We start from the raw sequence: 8831 nt of genomic DNA on the forward strand, positions 1-8831 counted from the left end.
GCCTGGCGAGCGACGGCAGCTGGCGGCGGCGGCGCGGCTCCCGAGTCAGCCTCGAGAGAAGGGCGGCCCCACACGAGCGCGCCTTTAAAGGGACCGCAGCTTGCAGGGCAGGGCGGGGCGGGGGCGGGGAGACTGGCGCGAGGCAGGAAGGGCGCCCCGGGGAACCACCGGCCGGCCGAGCGGCAGAGGGGGGGCGCGGGAGCGAGCGCGGGTTTCGGGGCGTCTGCGGGAAGCGGACCGGCCGACTGGGGCCGATGAAGAGGGGTTGCTGTCGGGACCGTCTTGCCTTCAGCCCTGCCTCCTTCCCTCTCCCATCACTTCCCCCAACACCAGCCCCCCTCTCCCCCCCGCACCCCAACACGCCCAGGTGAGGGAGCAGGCGGCAGGGAAGGGCTTAGGAACTAGCTGGGGATGGGTCTTCGGAGAGGTCCCCGGGCCGGGTGTCCGCGCGCCACCCTCCCGCTTCTCCTGCCCACGGGAGGGTGTGGGCCGTGCCCCCCCCCGATGCCGCCGACGCCCCCTGGCCAGCCGGCCGCGCGTGGGTCGGGCAGGCCCCGCCGGCGCTCCGGCTCCGGTAGCAGCGCCGAGTCCCGTGACGCCGAGGCACGCGCGGCGGGGGACGCTTCCGAGGCTGACCGCGGGAAGCCGCCTCCGCGGCGGGCTAGGCTGTCCGCCTGCGACTTTCACTCTTGCTGGATTTCCCCTCTCTGGGCAGGCCTGCCTGGTAGGATATTCTTTTCCCGGAAGACTGGGGTTGTATGATCGGGGGCCCTGGGGGATCGTGAGACCGTTCCCTCGCCCCATGGCTTGGGAGAGCTTATCTTCCTAAAACAAACGCTCCTCTCCCCACTGCTGCTCCAGGAACTACTGTGCAAACACCAGCCCCGAAAGCCCTACTCTGTATTAGGGATGGACAGCTCACTTGTGAGACCCGAAGACGAACTCCTTCCTGCTAGCGCCGGAGCCGGCTTCATAACCTCCTCTGGTCCCTTCCCGTTGAATGCTCTGACTTCACCGTCTTGAAAGTCTTAATAATTTTTGAACAGAGGGTCCGGCATTTTCTCTTTACACTAGGTCCCACAAATTACGTAGCCTATCCCGGTCGTCTCTCGTGGGCGGGCAACGGGACTGCTGGATCTTTGAACAGGCCAGCTGCATGACCTGGGGCCCTCTCCAGCCTCTCTAGGTTTTTGTTTTGTTTTGTTTTTGGTTTTGCCTGTAAATTGGTCTGGGAGTGGGAAGACAGGTAAATGTTTTGCGATCCACCACTCTGACGCGGTGATCAGTGTCCTCTTAAAACTTGGGGTTCGGTTTGGTTGATTTAACAGAGGTCACCAGCAACCAACTTTGGAAATAATCTAAATTCCTTTAGACCTGAGACACACGCTCCTCTTCGAAGACCAGGCCAGAGAAGGGACTCCCCCTAGCGTCTGGTAGGGGAATCTTCACTTTTGCTTTTTCTTCCCCCTTGGAGGTAATTTTTAGGTAATTCCTAAAATTTCAAGAGTGGAGTGGTCAGGGAATTCCCAGCCTGCTTTGATCCATGGCTTCTCCTTCGTGGTGGTGGCAATCAGAAAGTCCTCCTCATTTGTAGTGTCGGGTCCCCGGGGTCTCACGAGAGGCTGGAGCTTCTCACTTGAGGAGGTGGTTTCTGGGCACAAGGGAAAATAGGCAACCCCACGGTGTTACAGAGCAGGAGTTGAGATGAGGGAGGGTGCATCATGGGCCACCCCTTTTACTCCCTTCCCCCACCTTTCCGCTCCCCTGTCTGAACCTTGCTTTCTCTCCCATCAGTGGTTTCAGACTTTGGCGGGCAGTCCACTGGAGGGCTTGTTAGAACACAGATTTCAGGCCTCCACCCCTAGAGTTTCTGACTCAGTAGGAATTTAGGGCTGAGGTTTGAGGTGTTGCATTTTTAACAGATTCCCGGGTGGTGTTGCTGCTGCTGGCCCTAGGACTCCACTACTCTAGATCTAAGGTGGTGATAAGGGGGGCTTCTCCGTTCTTTTCCCCACAGGGCAGGTGAGCTTCAGTGGGCACACTGAGAAAAACTCATAGCGGCGGGGGGAGGGGGGCGCTATTCCTGAATGCTTTCTGCTGAATGTTCCCACAGGAAAGTACAGTCTGCCTTTTTGGTCTTATTCCCACCTCGTCCACTTCTTCGGCGGTTTTCTCAGGGTTGTTGCAGAAACCTGCACTGCGTATAAAGATCTGCTTGTATCCACCCCTCTGTTATCCATCCATTCCCACAGGCTTGAGACTCGTTGGAGGATATCACTCCCTCCCAGGAGGCAGGGAGCTGGGTGAGGTCCAGGGTGTGGACCCAGCTTGAGCTCTGGGTGACAGCTTGGTATGGCAAGAAGAAAGGACCTGGCAATGAGCACATCTCTGAAAGGTCAGTTCTAAACTGCCATTTGTGAGATAATTGCCAACAATCGCCATCTCTGTCCTCCATTCCCCTCCCCGCCCCTGCCAAGCATGAGTTTGGGCAGCCCAGGCCAGGTCCCCCATATAGAGAGGCTCATCCGAGGAGTGTCTCCTTTAGCCCTGGGAAACTGAGGACTGTCTGGAAGAACCAGACGTAAACCCCTTCCCATTTGCCTGAGATGCACAGAAAAACTGGGTTTCCCTTCCTGCTACAGCTCTGATTTGGAGGAATGGGGGTGGCTGCTCTCAGCCCTGGATGGTGGAGGAGATTGTGCACGGCCAGAGCCCTACGTTTGGCTTCTGGGATGGGAACGGAGATGAAGATGGAGATAACATAACCTCATGTAGCCAACCCAAAAAGTTTATCAAGTTTATCTTTTTTTTTTTATTTATTTATTGAGAGAGAGAATGGTAGAGAGAGAGCATGAGATGGAGGAAGGTCAGAGGGAGAAGCAGACTCCCTGCTGAGCAGGGAGCCCAATGTGGGACTCGATCCCAGGACCCCAGGATCATGACCTGAGCCGAAAGCAGTCGCTTAACCAACTGAGCCACCCAGGCACCCTATCAAGTTTATCTTAAGGTTCATCTGCCTGAGCCAAGAAACTGAGGTTGGGAGAGGTAGTTGCCACCCCTGGCCCCCAACAGGAGGCCCGCTGCCTGGGACTTGCCTCCTCTGATACCATCTTTCCCAGCCCAGTCCCTTTCTTCCCTGAAGGAGCAGCCCCTCCCACAACTCTCTCTCTCTCTCTCTCTCAAGTCAGTCCTCCTTGCCCAGGGAGAAAGTAGTAAATAAATTCTAGTCTCATCGGAGGGTCAGGATGATGCCTGGCCTGGTGTAGTGTCCGACACTTGAGGTTCAGAGTTGTTTGGATGGCTCTTTGGTCAGGCAGGCCAGCAGGGTGAAACCACAGCATCTGCTGAGACACCTCCACTGGGAGTTTTTCCCATGTTCGCAGATCCTCTTGGCTCAGAGCCATCGACTTTTTTCTGTCTGTGACTCACTCCCAGAAGAGTAGGTGTGCTGTTTTTATTTTTGACCAAGGGGAAAGATTATGCCAGTTGTTGGAGTGTGTGGTCAGTGTGGAGGTCACTTCAGAGGTGGTCCGGGAGCGTGTTGGTTCCTCCACGGGGGAAGCTGTGTCAGGGCTGTCCCCCCCACCCCCTGCTGAGCTTCCCAGTAGGAAGGAAAGGGGAAGGACAGAATGCATCCTGACTTTCTGAAGGGGAAGTTTTTGGTTTTGTTTGGCTTTGAGGCATCTGAAGTGGCTGAAATCCCCAGAGCATGTCGGGGACCTCCCAGTGATTCTGAGAGAACAGCTGTTGGCATAAGCTCACTGGACCAGTCAGGACTGGTTAGGTTATGCTGCGGTAATAACGTGCAAATCTCACTGCCTTTAAACTAGAAACTTCTTTCTCACTCTGACATGCCCTCTGCATGTCTAGAGGCGACAACAGCCCCGAACATTCCCATACCTTAGGAGCGGGAGTTTGTTCCAAATGCAGATATCCAGACCCCACCTCCAGAGATCCAGGGAGTGTGGGTACTGGCCTGTGTTTTATAGGAGTTGATTAAGTTGCCTCACAGACCCCACCCTGAAAATGGGAGCAAGGCAGTGAGTAGCTGGGATCGTGGGACCCCTCCATAGACATTTGAGGGGAAACGCTCTCACCCTTGTTGAGGGCAGGGTTTACAGCTCTGCACGTGACTTCTCTTCCCTTGTTGGGCAGCTTGTTGGACGCAGAGCTCTGCCTCCCGTGGAAGTGGGGAGTCTCGGGGGTCTGAGTAATGGGGGTCAGTAACACTTTCTATTGCTAGACTGTGAGCCGGGACCGTAATAAAATGTTGCTGGAGAATTAAAATGTTTGTAAAAGTCTCTCATCAAATGCTATGTGTTACATTTACTCAAGAAATATGCATCCGGTGCTTACTGTGGGGCTGGCACTTTGGGCTTGAATGACTTGATCTTCGTGGCAACTCTGTGAAATGGCTGACATTCCTATTTTTCAGATGAGAAAATTGAGGCTCAGAGAAGACGTGACTAGCCCCCAAAATGTGTCAACAGTCTGGACTCAAATGCACAATTTTGCCTTCACACTACCCAACTGGTGTGGTAAAAAGGACAGTGTTTAAACATCTCTGATCTCACTTTGTAGGTGCAGTTTCAAGAATCAGCAAAATACTTCCCCATTTTTCTTTCCCTGTTGAAATCCTGTTCAGTATTCAAGGTCTAATCCAAATGCCATAGAGCCTTCCCAGAGTTGCCCGGACCTGATCCTCACTCTTCCTTCTGGGACCCCTACAAACTGCTTGCGTCTCTGACACGCACATCATCCTGATGTGAGTCACAATTACATCTGTACATTTTGCCTTCCCCACTTGCATCTTGCTGGTCTTTCTGATCACACGGTACAGGCCAAGTGAGAGGTGCTCAATACAAGTTGGAATGAAATGAATTCACCTGTCAGCTCCCAACTGGCACCTAAGCCCAAACTCATCTCTTAACACCCTTTAGGCCATGGCTCCTGCAGGGCGGGGAGACAAGGAATTGCCTGGCCCAGCGAGAACAGAAGGCACCCAGGGACCTGCTGGGGCCGGGTGGCCATGGTGTTGGGAACTCTGTTTAAGGCTCATGTGCATCCTCCCAAGATGATGGTCACTGGACGGATTTCTTGCCTCCTGGGCTAGGGGTGAGGGCTGGTAGGACACCGTCCCCACTTCAGGAGCGTGGGTTTTCTCTGGGTCACCGAACTCCCGTGCTCCCACGGGGCGCATCTAGGTCCTTGACAGTACTTGAGACAAGAGGACAAAGGAGGGCTGAATGCAGCAGGGATGGGAGGGCTCCTGGAAAGGCGTCCCCATGCAGGGGGATGGGGGGGTGGGGGGGCTTGCTGGCCAGCAGTCAGTGGCGCCACCCCCGTCTGCCTCTCAATTATGGAATTTTTCCGTCCCAAGTCACTCTGCCGGGCTTATGATAAGACTGGTTTGTGTGTATGTTTCTTCTTTCCGTGTGGAAAAACTCAAGATCTTCCAGGCAGATTTGTCAGCAGCTTTCCCCCCTTCGGTCGGTGGGGAGGCTCCAAGCCACAGCCACTTACATTCCAGCACTAAGCCCGCTCTGGGCCCATCGCTGCGGCAGGAAGCCAGGGACTGGGGCCGGGACAGACCAGCAGGAGCACAGTGGCCTGGATGGCCTTCCAGGCTAGCCCCGCTCTCACCCCTGCCCCGTCACACGCGCGCACACGCACACCACGCCCCCCCCCCCCCCCCCGGTCTCTCCCAGGTCTCTCTCTTGTTCCCCTCATTTCTGCCCCCTCCCCCTCATTCTCCTCCCCCTTTCCCTGTCTCTTTATCACTCCATTCCTCCCAGTCCTCCTTCCCACCCTCTCTCCTGCCCTCATTCCCATCTCTCGTCTCCCCCCCACGCACACCCCCATGTCTCTCTGCAAAGGGCGCAGAGAAAGGACCCAGCTGCTTGAAATGACTGCCGAAACTCGGAGATTATTTCCAAGGGAAAAAATCTGAAGCTACCTCAGGCCATCCTGGCCCATTCCCTACCACCCCCCACTGGCTAAGGATTCTCTGCAAGATGAAGGGAAAAGCCAGGAATTCCTACCCTTGACAAAAATCACTGAAGCAGCTTGGAAGTGAACTCCAAGGGGCTCATTGTGGCGATCCTTTGAGGTGCCCGCTGCTGAAGGGAGACACCCCGTGAGAGCAAATGGTGGGTGCAGTGGGAGAACGGCCGGGCCCTTTGGGGGGGGTCTGTCCTGTCGCCCAGCCTGGCTCCCCTGGCCTCAGCTGTCAGGTTGGGGTTGTGGGGGGGGGGGCGTTTAGTCAGGTGTCTACCACCTCCCGCCCTTTGGCCTATGTGGGCCCATTCCTGTGTCCTCTGCAGGATATTTGCAGACTCTGCCTCAGTGTTCTCAAGCCTTAGCTCATGTAAGAATCACCAGGGAAGCTCATCAACAATGCGGGTTCCTGAGCCACACCCGTACTGACGGGAATACTGTGGGTGGGTCCCAGAAGCTCTGTTTTGAACCAGGACATCAGCCTCTAAAGAGGACACTGAGTAGCTCCTGAGAGAGACAGAGACTGTAGGCCCGCAGTGCTAGGGCCCAGAGGCAGGCACCAGGCCCTCCAAACGGGCTGCCCTTCCCGCGTGGGGAGCTGGGACGCACCCCCACGTCCTCCTAGGTAGGCCCATTTTTAACCTGGCCCAGCCTGTTTTAAGAGGATGCACCCCATGAATCTGAATGCCACCATGTGGGTTCTTCCCAGACCTTTGTGACTGAACTGAGCCACAGCCTGGCCCACGTGAGACAAGAGAATCTGTTTCTTGACCCTCCCTGTGCAAGGGGCCTCACAGCCAAGCGAGGTCAGGGCCAGGAGGGTGTGTACAGAACTCACATTGTGTTTCAGGCCCTGTGTGGAAATACCTGATCTATTCCTACCTGTAACTTTGGAAAGCTATCACCACCACCACCATTTTACAGACAAGGGGACCGAGGCACAGAGTTTCAATACACCCTCCACGTAGGCACCAAAGAGTCCTATCTTTAAAATCCTAGTTGGACTTGACATAAAACCTGTGTCTACGGTTCCCTGAGGTAAAGCTCAAGTTCTTTAGTGTGGTCTATGAGGACCTTCTGGGTCTGGCTTCTCCCTTTCCTCAACACCGACTTCCCACTTGGGCTTATGCTCAGTGACACACATACTTACAGTTCCTTCCACGCCACGGCGCGTGCTGTTCCCACCGCCACGGATGCCTGCCATGCCTTCTTTGCTAGGTAATTCCACTCACCCGCCGGGGCCGCCGCCCAGAGCCCACGGTTCCCCAAGTCCTTCCCTGACACCCTCCCAAGCTGACCTCAGCACGGCCCCCAGGAGATGGTGATGTCATGCTGCACTTGAGCTATGCGTTCCTAGCCCAGCACTCTCCTCATGACACTGAACTGCCTCCCTCATGCCACGGTGAGCTCCTCCGGGGCAGGCAAGCCGTCGCGGTCACCCGTGTGGTTCCGGCACTGGTGATGGCCCGGCGCACCGCGGGTGCTCAGGTCAGGTGCGGGGAGCAGAGTGGGCTCTTCATTTTAAGTGTTAAGTTAGGAATCATGACAGAGAGCAGAAAGGTAATTTTAAGAAGTGAGAGCCTCTGCAGAAGTTTAAATGGGGGGAGGCATCCATGGCAGGGGCTCTGCCCCGCACGGGAACAAACTGAGCCTTTGAGTTTGTCTCTGCTGGGCTTTTCTCGTGACAGCACAGGGCCTGGATGCTATCCTCCCCCAGAAATCTGCACTTGGCTTTCAGGGATCCCCAGGCTCTTTTGCTGAGCTCCACCAAGCATGTGTGATCCAGAGGCAGCCACAGCTGCCAGGGAAAATCCATTCTGGGACTTCCCTGCGGGGCCTCCGATGAGCTAGGAGTGTCAGCCCGAGCTTCACGCAGCTAGAGCAGGCCCGAGGTGGCCCAGGGCCCAGGGGCATCGAGGCAGCAGCTAGCTCTGGGGCCCCCAGAATCAGAACCCACTGGGCTTAAGTGACCCCATGGACACCCCCCACCAAATGGCGTACATGAAGCCACTGAGGCTCAATGCTAATAACACCCCCCCAGCAACCCTCCCCTGGGTCTTTAGAGGGTGCTGGTCTTTTCCATACAGAAGCAGCATGGAGGGGGTCAGAGTCGAGGACCTGGGCTTCCTCCCTTCTGCCCTGCTGGGTCATGAGGCAGTGTAGCCTCTGAGGACATCGAGGCTCCATGAAGATGGGCAGGAAAGATTTCTGCGGTTATCCCAGAGTCAAGCATAATGTTGGTGCACAAATGGGGCTTCCCACGCATCTCCCTCCCCTAAGAGGGCTACTTTACTGCATTCTCCCCCACGCCCTAGGCTAGGTGGGTAGTGCAGCCTGGTTAAGGGGAGGCTGGATGTATTGCAGGGGAAAGACTAAGTCTGTATAAATCAATGTCCGGGCACCATTCTAGCTTCTAGGCAATATGAGGAAATACTCGAAATGACCCAGAGGAGTGCTCAAGCTCAGTATTTAGGACACAGCCTAGGTTTTGAACAGTGGTGGGGGTGAAGGGGGTTTTAAAGAGTAGGCACTTAGATGGTGGATTTAAGGGGGGAGAAAAGAGAGCTCTCCTTTCTCCCCCAGTCCCAGGCCCCCTAGACAGCTCCCTCAAATGGCTGGGGGCAGGAGAAGGAATGGGAAGGCAAGCCCTCCCAGCAGGATGCCATCTTCCCGGTGCTCTTCCCTGAAAGTAGGGCACATTTAGGGGAAAGGCAGGGATCAGGAAGTGACCGGTCCCACCTCCATTTCCCAATCCCGTCCTCAAAGATCCCCACCCAGCCCTGCTGGGAGGCCAGGCGCACTCCGCCAAGAGCCTTCCCCCGCCTCACAGACAC

This window comes from Eumetopias jubatus, unplaced genomic scaffold (genome assembly GCF_037043125.1).
Source record: "Eumetopias jubatus isolate StellerSeaLion01/CBP00866 unplaced genomic scaffold, mEumJub1_p1.0 scaffold_12, whole genome shotgun sequence".
Classification (NCBI taxonomy): domain Eukaryota; kingdom Metazoa; phylum Chordata; class Mammalia; order Carnivora; family Otariidae; genus Eumetopias; species Eumetopias jubatus.